The 10,801-nt window shown below is 40.6% G+C and overlaps 1 pseudogene across 1 annotated transcript; it reads right to left on the bottom strand.

Annotated features, from left to right (window-relative positions):
• Positions 1 to 1,126: 1,126 nt before the first annotated feature.
• LOC110291889 (2-Hydroxyacid oxidase 2-like) lies at positions 1,127 to 10,527 on the bottom strand (annotated as a pseudogene). The gene is made up of 7 exons (XR_015046798.1): positions 10,412 to 10,527; positions 9,282 to 9,433; positions 7,612 to 7,896; positions 6,126 to 6,335; positions 2,980 to 3,138; positions 2,599 to 2,668; positions 1,127 to 1,212 (listed from the first exon to the last, which is right to left on the bottom strand). The product of XR_015046798.1 is annotated as a 2-Hydroxyacid oxidase 2-like (transcript).
• Between the last annotated feature and the right edge of the window lie 274 nt (positions 10,528 to 10,801).

Below are 10,801 nucleotides of genomic sequence, written 5' to 3'. Positions count from 1 at the left end.
TTGAAGGAGTTCTTCATTTAGGGTTCCCTCTTCCTAAGTGACTCTGGGTTTGTGTCACATTGACAGCTAACAATAACTATGACAACAACAGGAGCCAATGAGCACAAGATGTTTTCATGTTATCTCTAGTGGAATGAGAATGGTTGGACCTAAGTTATTGTTGTATAAATGGAGGGTTAGGGAAATCCAAGGCACCTGACACATAATGCTATATTATAGAAACATGGGTCTAGATTGCGATCAAAGGAGTCTGTGGGCTGTTGAGCATGTTAAAGAAGATCAAAGTCCTTCTAGGTGTGATCATATCCTCCTGGAAAGGGGTGAGGCTTGTTTCTCATGAATGAGTTTGTACAAAACGATGTTCTAGGCTGACTTCTGGGTAGCAGTAATTTTCTTAGACTTTAATCTTTCCAATTATTTTCATGCTATAAACTTCATTGAAAAGGCCTAGATTTATTTGACAAAATGATTATGACCAGAATAAAGATATCTTCTTTTTCATGTATCAGTAAATGACTGGAATATTTAATTTTAATTTAGTCATACAGTCTTGAATATGAGTTTCAAAATCTTCCTCTTTTTTTTTTTTTTTTTGAGGTCACCTTCTGTCAACAATGGACATTAGGCAATAGATCATAGTATTTCTGTAACATGCTGTGACAGAAACTTGAATAATTCACATGCTGTATTATGCTTCAGAATTTGACTACATATATTGAAGTTTTAAAAATATTTCTTGCAGGAGGGAATGAATAAAATCAGGATAACCCTGTCCCCATTTCTTTTTGAACATATATTGATATTTTAATTGATACATAGTAATTGCACATAATTATGGCACAGTATGACATTTCAATAATGTATAATGTAATACTGAGCAAATGAAGGTAACTGGTATGTCACATCAGATGTAACTATTTCCTTTGTTGCTAGAACATGGCTTTTTGACATAGTCAATTAATTGTTAACTATAGTTATCCTGTAGAACATTAGATGTTATTCCTTCATCCAAATGAACCCTCTGGTAGCTGCAGGCTATCTTTTCTCCATCTGTCTCAATTTTTTCAATTCTATGTATGAATGGGACCCAAGAAAAACAGCATCACACACCATGTTGAAGGCTTGTCTTTCTCTTGTAGGAAATCTCAGTAGGTCCTTATAATCTGGAGAACTGAATCAGGTCTGGACTGATCTCAGAAACTGACCGGCAGCCTGAAAAAATCTATCACAATTATGAGCTTGTTTCTAGGCAAGAGAGAAGGCTTAGCTGGAAGATGTCTTTGACTGTAGATCTGATATATGGGTTTAATTCTGAGTACCCCAAAGTAGCTGAAGAAACCAACTCCCAAGAGGTATCCTTTTACCTACACACCTGTTCATGCACACTCTGTCTATCTCTATGTCTCTCTGTCTCTCACTGTCTGTCACTGTCTCTCTGTCTCTGTCTGTCTCTGTCTGTCTCTGTCTGTCTCTGTCTGTCTCTGTCTGTCTCTGTCTGTCTCTGTCTGTCTCTGTCTGTCTCTGTCTGTCTCTGTCTGTCTGTCTGTCTGTCTGTCTGTCTCTCTCTCTCTCTCTCTGTGTTCCCCTCTCTATTACAGAGCTCACTTCTCTTCCTCCATGGACTTGGGATGATGCACCAGGAGGAAGCCTTTAGCCTTTGTGCTTACCTTGATAAATGTTATTTCTATCAATTGTGTATTGTAATCTCAGTTGCAAATTATCTCAATGATCTTATAGTTGCTCATAGTTTATGCATAGCCACATCAAAATGTGAAGCACATACCCTCACACACAAATTTGTAATACACACACACACACACACACACACACACACACACACACACACATCTCTATTTTAGCATCAAAAATCCAACTGCATGAACTAGCTTTCTTTGGCTTTTAGCTTGATCCTGATGATAAAGGTGTACTTAAGGAGTATATTCTAGTCTAGGAGAAAGAGAAGGCTCGGATACTGTAGCAGATGGAATGGGTACTCCACATACCACATGCCTTCAGGGGAAGTTTCTGCCAAAGGAAAGATCCTACATGACCAGTAGATATTAATTAATATGTAATATGAAGATGAAAACTGAGCTTCCATGTGGGGATTGAAAAAGAAGAAAAAAAGTGGAAGCAGGGTAATAAAGTGGTGTGAAAAACTGTGAGCAAGTACAGACAGTGAAAAACCTATGTAATGAAAAGGCTGGAAGGATTTAATCAGAGTCTGTGTGGAACTGAACTTGATATAGCCAACTCTACTGCTACACACAGAACATGAGCAAAATGCATCACAAAATATAACCAATGAGAGATTCTTTTCCTAAAATAGAAATGTAAGAAATTTCACACCCAGGGCAGGAGCCTCAGGTGACCTACAAATTGAGCTGAGTTAGTACCAACAATGTCCTTGAGAAAAATACAGGGTTTCCATTGTCCATGAGCAGTTCTTGATCTCTTTGTAGGATATTTCTATAACTGTTCTGACTTCAGGACAGTTATCAAGCCAAGGCAGTGTTAACTGACATGAAGGACTGTCAACTTCTGTCAGTAGACTTCCCACCTGAAGCTCCATACCAGAGGAATAAACAGAACCCATACCTGAAAGGGCCATACAAGTGTGGAGTTCTTCTTTTAGAATATCTAAAACTTCCTTAACACCATGTTCACCCTGGAAAGTAGAAGGGAGGGTTACAGAGGTTTGAAAGAACATTTGGACCACCAGATGGTTACATACCATGTGTACATTCTTTACAGTTTCAGGGAGGATAGAATCTATGAAATCAGAATAACGTAGAGATTAAAAGAAACCAGTGGGGAAAGGGTGAGTCAAGGACTCTGAAGTATGTGCAACACTTTAGAGACCTGAAGGTGAGGTGACTTGAAACAATTTTGCAAGAAATTGAGGAAATGTCTTCACTGGAAGATGGATTAGGAAAACCACGAGAATGAGTCCTGAGCTCTGCATGCTAGCAATCTGACCTTGCAGGCAAGGCCCCAAATGATTGGCCTCCCAAGAAAAATGCACCTAGCTCCAAGGGCCAGTGCCTTCAACACATCATTGCCGGTTCGAACCCCACCATCCATATACACTTCAATTTTCCCATTGACAGCAGCCACCACTTCTCTCAGAGCATCAATCTGAAAGTGAAATATGCACACAGCTTTGGATATTCCTATTTTCTTTCTCAAAAGGTCATGGGATGAATGTCCTCTCAAAGTTGAATAGGACCAGGAAATTCAAGCAAAGGCCAAGACCTTTACATATCTATCTCCAACTGTGCTTTCATCCAAGGGAACTCAGGGCCCTGCTCCCAAGGCCCACAGACTCCTGAGGACTGAAGCTTGTGTTTCCTGAACTCCAGGAGACTCCTCCAATTCTATATTGTCGAGGGCAGCAGGCCCCATCTAGAGCCAGGAATAAGGATCCCTGAAGAGATGTTTCTAAGCTGACTTTAGTTATTAGCTGTATTTCTCTAAAGGAAACTGGGGGAAAGGAATTGAAATAGAGCCCTCAGACTCTGACACTGGGCAAGAAAGCCATTGGAATGCTGTGCCAAACTGAGCATAATAATAATAATAATAATAATAATAATAATAACTACAACAATAAAGTCTAACAGGGAGAAAACAACTCTGTCCTTTGATGTCTGTATGGAGGAAGCACTGGATGTGTTTTGAAATAACTTACATGGAATAACTAGAGAAAACTCATGTCCAAGTATCATTTGGAATATGTATGATGCCATGAAGAGGAAATAAACGTATTTATAGAAACTTCTCTAGTTACACTCAGCAGTGCAGTTGACAATGACTTAGAAGTAGAATGGAGAAGCCAAGTGTGGTAGTGCTTATAAACTCATTCAGAAGCAGAAGCCAAGAGAACCAGGAGCTCAGCACCAGCCCGGGCTACATAATATTACATAGCTACATCAGAGAAACCAATAGGGCCTGTGAGATGTTTCCACAGTAGAAAGTACTTGCTGCATACACACACACACACACACACACACACACACACACACACACACACACACACATACACAAAACACACACACAACAAACTAACAAAATTACAAAGCAAATCAATAGAATAATAACAGTCAAAATTAACTCAGCCTAGGGTACAGAGTGGTCCATTTTTTAGTAGGTCAGAGAGGACATCTACTGCAGCTCCCTGAGAATGCTGATTATCTATCTGTAGCACAGTGACAGCATTTGTTATGGAAACAGACAGAATGGGCTTGCTCGTCTGTTGTAAGAACTTTCTTTTGCAGATGCAGCTGTGAAGGCCATTCCTTGTTCAGGGTTAAGGATGAGCCCGAAGTGTTGATAAGGCTGAAATCAAAGCTGTGTTCTGGTCCTTAAGCTCATTTCCTTGTTGGTTTGTTCCTCTTGTTTGAGTCAGGGTTAAGAGAGAGGAATACTATCTCAAGGCTCTCTCCACCAAGGTTTTGATTTTGTTGTATGAAAACTTTTACTTGTTGAAAGTAATTATATGAGAAGAAATAAGGAAAGCAGATTCAAACCCCATTATTAACAATAAGGCCCCATTCACTCTGTCAATGGGCAGATTTGTAAGCCTGATCCTGGGAGAGAAGGACCCCTTACCAGCCTCATGTTCCCTCAGTTTCCCTTATCTTCCCCTGCATTAGGAAGGAGGCATAACTGTACCTTCCAGTCGAGCTTTCACTAAGAGACACAGCAGAGTGAGCCTCTCTCTGGACAGGCCTGTCTGTCTACTTCCTGCTCTACTAGCAAGGAACTGGTGGAGGAGTGATGAGTACTGGAAATGACTCCATCCCATAAGCCTTAGACCAAACAGGAGAACAGCTTAGAAATTTCTGCTTCTCTTGGAATCTCCCTTTAAAGAATTAATCAAGGAAACACGAAAATTATTAAATTTAAGGATGGTTACTGATTCTTTGTTATAAATAAATAAATAAATAAATCAACAGATACAGGGGTACAGGCCTCTAATTTCCACACTAAGAGAACAGAGATTGGGAGATCGAAGGCCCAAAGCTGGTATGGGCTACCTGGTGAGACCTTGTCACAATCAGACAACAAACAAGCAACCTAAACAAAAAGAAACAAAGTAAGGAAACACTGGAATCAAAGAAGATGCTCAACACCAAGGGGATCATTATATTAAACTGTCCATTCATGCCACGCCATTAAAAAGTAGAGAGACTTATACTGAAATTAAAAAATAAAAAATGTGCTTAATACATTGGATAACTGAAAAGAAGGAAATTACAAAACATATTAACATGTGAACATTTTAAGCCACAAACGATGTATTTGTATTAACAAGCATCAAGAAATTAACATCAATGATTGAGATAAAATTTGAGATTCTTTTTTAAAAAAATCCACTTCCTTCTGTTTGTGGATATCTTTTCATAAGAGGCCAAAGGAACTGAGGAATAAAAGGCTTGACTTTTGTTTGCTGAATTGTGCCAAGTATTGCAGGAACAACATTTGGAGAAACAATAGCATAAATATGACTATGAAGACAAGCTAACAACTGGTTTCCATGTAAAGACTCTTTGTCCACTCTCCTTTACTCATTTTTTTCCCCCCATGGGTGACTTGCAGATCGGACATACATTTGTAAGCTACCACAGGCTATTGTAGATTTCAGTATTAGATTCATTGGTGTACGACAGACTAGAATATTTGTGCCCTGCAGTTCCACTTTGAAAACTGATTACATGCCTATGGGAGGTACCGCTCCTTTCTGCATATGTCAGAGAGGAAAACTAAGTTTCCAGAGTCTATGAAGATGCATTAGCTTCAATCTGATTACTTCTGGAAGAAGACAGGGTCTTCAATACCTTTCAAATATCTCCCTTGGTCTATTGTGAATCTGTACTCATTAGTTGATGTCTCTAAACTCCAATACTCCTAACTGTCAAATAGGGATATATCTATTTTGCAGCAATGTCACAAAGTGTAGACATGTTACACATACAGTTTAGGAAAATAGTCAGACAAACATGATTAACCATCCTTAAGATCCATAGGAAATATCATGATAAGGCAGAGGGCAATGTGTACTAGATTTAGTAGGGAGCTTTGGCATAGAGCATCCGGACACACCCCTCTGACGTCATTCTACTTACAGAAGCAGGAACCTCATCAAGCTGCCTCCCACCATGGTTGAAAACAATGATGCCTCGGATGTTTTGCTTCACTGCTAATTCTGCATCCTCTTTTGTCAAAATCCCTTTCAGGATAATGGGCAACCTAGTTATATTCTGAAGCAAGGGGAGATCATTCCAGCAGAAAGATGTACTTGGCATAGACGTGGGAGCAGGAAGTCCAGACTTTCTCTGTAGGAAATTAGAAAATGACTCTTAGACCCAAATGAATGCTCACTTGATTCATTCAAAAGATGAGGTGCATTTGGAGCACTGTCATTTATAAGCTATGAAAACCAAGCAATGGCACTCAATGCTGATGCTACTTCCTCTCCCAAAGGCTGTATGAAGAATTTCTACTTTTTATGGCTTGTTCACTGACCATTAATCAAATGTCTTTGATCTAGATAGACATGATGACAGATGAGACAGAATCTATACTTAAAAGGGTGGGGTATGTAGTATGTAAAACGAGTAAGAAAAATAGTGAAAGGACACAGTGACATTTTATGGTTGTCCTATATTCATGAGCTAATAAAACCAAAACAAAAAAGATCTTAAGCCAGGCCTTGCCTACTATATAGCTTTGGCTCATAGTACGCAGCACATTTCCTTAAATTCTAATGTTCAGGGACACATAAGAATCATAGGTGCCAAGAATCATGGCTGACAAGGACACTGTTATCTTAGCCTTGATTTTTGCTTTCAAGGGCATGCCATCTTTTTCAATCTTCAGAATTTAATAAAGAAAGTGTTCATGGTAGTTCCTTAATTGAAAAGTTTCCAAAAGATATGTTGCAGAGCCCTGATGATTCTGGATGAGTTTTAAGTTTTCAAGGTAACAGACTAGAGCCCCAGCTGGCTAGATTGGCTGGCTATACAGTTGACCTGTGAGTGTCCTCTCCAGAGAGTCAGTTTGTCTATGCATCCTATGCAAACGTATCACTTTCTGAACCCATCATGAAATAGAAAGTGTGAGAATAACACTTTAGTTTGCTCTCCAGTTCCTACAAAACTCATCCCTAAGGCTCTCCTGTCTCCCAACATCAGCCCTGGCTTGAACATCTCTGATGACAGACAGAGCATCTCCAGAGAAGTGAGCATTTGATCATAAGTTCTGCCTGCCAGGAGGCACTAGAAAGGAAAAACAAAACAAAACAAAACAAAACAAAACAAAACAAAACAAGTCAGCCTCTTTAACTGCTACATTTCCAGTGTCTGCCATAATAAGGCAGGTAGGGGAAAATATTTGCAAAAAAGATGACAAGAGAGTGGGAGGAAGGGAGGGAAGGAGGAGGGAGCAGGAAGGAAGGGAGGGAAAGATAAAGGAAGGGAGGAAGGATGGGAGGGAGAAAGGGAGGGATGGATGAAAGGAGAATGGAGAAAAAGAGGGAGGGACACTAATCATGTCTTCTTATCCTAAATGCTTCTTATATTAAATGTCCATTGAGTCTAATATCTCTCTCACCTCTCCAGGGGATCAGAGATCCTTCAGCATTATGTTTGCCTCCAAATCCAGCAGGTTTCTCTTGTTCCCTCACCTATTGCCAAGTACAGGCACATCTACAGTGATCACCAAAGCTTTGAAACCCAAGGCTTCTAGCCTATGAACCATGTGCTTGTTGATGTCCCAGTCTGGCTGCACATAAAGTTGGAACCAATGGAGGCCTCCAGGGGGCAGCAGCAACAATGTCTTCCACAGTATAGCTGGCATAACCACTGATGACATAGCAGATGTTGGCCTCCTGAGCAGCTAGAAAGCAAGGAGCATGACCTAGTTTGGAGGGCAGAAGTATTCTGACCTTGCCTCTGGACAGGTTGCCTAGTGAGTGGAGAGAAAGCCTGAGTTCATTCTACTTCCCCATGAGAGATGGTATGGTTCAATGGAGAGGGTTAGTGTTTGCATTCTCTTCCGTGTAAGCTACTCTGTAGGGGGAAGAAGTATGCTGGAGAATGAGAAGGATGAATCACACCCCTCTCTTTCTGTGCTGCTTTGAGGCTTAGTTTCTTTATTTGTCAAATGGGAAAGGTACTGATAAATGTCATGGCTACTTTTATCAGTTCACTCTGTCTGCCCAGGGCCTTGATCTCACTGTGAAGCTGCATCCATGGCCAAAGAATTTGTCCTAATCAAAAATTAATGTTAATGCCTCAAGTCAGCAGGAAAGTTTGTGTCACTCCACTACAAGACAATACATTAGTACAGTAAGTCAACCATCTTCATATAGGACATTAATGTTTCCACTTAGCTATGCCTGTTTGTCTCTTTAACTTCATACTCATTGCCTCATGGAGTCTAAGGGGAAAAATCAGAAAACTTCTGGGAAATACATACACACACACAAATACATCCTGTCGTATACCACACATACCCACACTACACACATCACAAACACACACACACACACCCCTCACGTATACCACACACACCTACACCACACAACCTGACATACAAACACACACACACCATACACCATATACACACACATCAAACACATACCACACATACACAGAGGCAAGTTGGAGTCAAGAGGATGGACTCCCAAGAATGTTTAGTGTTATCTCTTCTCATTCATTATTGTTACTATCCATGTTTGTGGAGGCCACAGGGACAGACTCGACAGGGCCCACAAAGACAGGCCTCCATTGAGTTTATTAGGAAAGAGCTAAAACCACCAAAACTCTTTTTGATACACAAGACAAGGTCAATCAAGGAGAAGAGAAGTGGACTACTTAGAAAAGAGCAGCTACCAAGCCCTGTGTGAGGATTTGGGGGAAAAAGATTTCTCATCATCCTAAATGTAGACTCAGAATTCAGCCCCATCTCTAGCCCATGAAGCTACAGAGGGTCTGATTCAGGGGGGGGTCAGCAACTCTCTTTAAAGGAATGACTTGAAGTCTCAGCATATCCTATTTATCAATAGTTCATCTTTTACTGGGATCATCATTATGGACAGTATTTCCACATTCTACATCAGTGTCACACAGCTGTGGCTTATGCAATCCCTTAGTCCCCATAGGACTGATGTTCCTAAGACCTTTCTGTAAGAGGTCCTGATGCTCCCTACCACTTATCTGGGTGAGAACTCTCACTTACTTCTGGCCTTCTGGAAAGGCAGCCTTCAAGTGGAACCATACCTTTAGCTGTGCTCTTTTCTCCATCTGCCTAGGCAATTGAATGAAAGGATGTGGGTGAGATGCAAATGGGTGCATTGATCTCCTGCCCTTGGATTGTGGTCCTGGTGTCTATCTTTGACACATCTCTCAGGTATCTGGGACGGAGGCGGATTCTGCACTAGACAGACAATAAGATGGCTTATTTTCCAACTTGGCTATTCTTTCTGGAGCTGGGACCCTAATTCACAATGCAGATTTAAGTAGATTTAGATCTCTGAACCCTTTTTAGGATTAATTTGCTAATCCTGAATAAGCAGTACAGGCTTAGGAGAAAGCAACTTTCCAGGGTATCTTTGCCCACTAATCCAGTCCCCTTTGAACTGTTGGTAAACCAATGTCCACTTTAGCTTCTGTCTTGCACTGTTAGAGTACTGTTTTTATGTCTTGACTCTCAGTGCTTAGGTGTTTAATTTAGTCTTTATCAGCAATGACTAGACAGGGAAAGAAAAATTCAGGCATCCCCTGAAAGAAAGACAAGGCAATAAAGAGTTCAAATCCTAGAAGACAATCATGTCTCCCAATACCTGACCCTCAGGGAACTAATTTATTTGATTTATATACTGCTTTACAGAAGGTAGGGTAATTCACAAGTGATATCTAAAACATTATTTTACAACCCATGAAAACTTGGAAATAGCTGTTGTTGGCACATGCTCCAACCCTTAGCTTTTAAGTCCAGTTCTCATCCGAATCAATCTACCATTACCCTTAACATTCTTTTTCTGCAAAACTTGAGTCCTTTCACCCCCTTTACATTTTTCTCCTTCAAGGCACACTTTTGGGAGCTCAGGCTATCTAGATCTGCATGTAGCTTGTCCACCCTGAACTGCTGTTGTTCCTGTTCCATCTTTTCAGCAAATGAATTTGCTGGAATGCAGAGAACTGATAAGTCACTTAAACTAGATCTAAGATAGATTCTCTCTATAAAATTTCTCCCCAACTCCCTATCCCTCATCCCTACCCTATGATAAAACAAAGAAGCTTGCCATTTTCCTGTCCACTATGTGTTCACTAAAGGCAGAACTATTCCTATGTCAGGAGCTTTCAACCAATGCATCCTAGAGTAACAATGGAGAGGATAAAGAGCAGACCTTCTAAATGCTGCCATGTTGTCATTGTAGGTGATGCCATCATCAGCTTCTCCTTCAATAAAATCCCAGGACGTCTTAGACAGCTGATTTTGTGCATGTGCTTTAAAGTCTGCTTTTGTGCATGTGCTTTAAAGACATTGCTGGGCCTTCTAAACAGAAAAACAAAACAAACCCAATGAGAACACTTTGGGCATAAATGGGTGGGGGCAGAGTGTGAAACTGCTTAGTTGCCATATCTGTATGTTGGTGTTCCTTAACTCAGTGCACTCCTGCTTCCCCCAAACCAGAGGACTTCCTTCTTCTCACATCCACTCCCCATACCTAATCATCTGATCTTCTGAATGTCTACCATGGCGTCTTCCTACATTCTACACACATGGCTTTAGATCA

Source organism: Mus caroli, unplaced genomic scaffold, assembly GCF_978045245.1.
Source record: "Mus caroli unplaced genomic scaffold, Mus_caroli_1 scaffold_3, whole genome shotgun sequence".
NCBI lineage: Eukaryota > Metazoa > Chordata > Mammalia > Rodentia > Muridae > Mus > Mus caroli.
The sequence above is the reverse complement of the archived record's forward strand: the minus strand, read 5'-3'. Positions and strand labels throughout refer to the sequence as shown.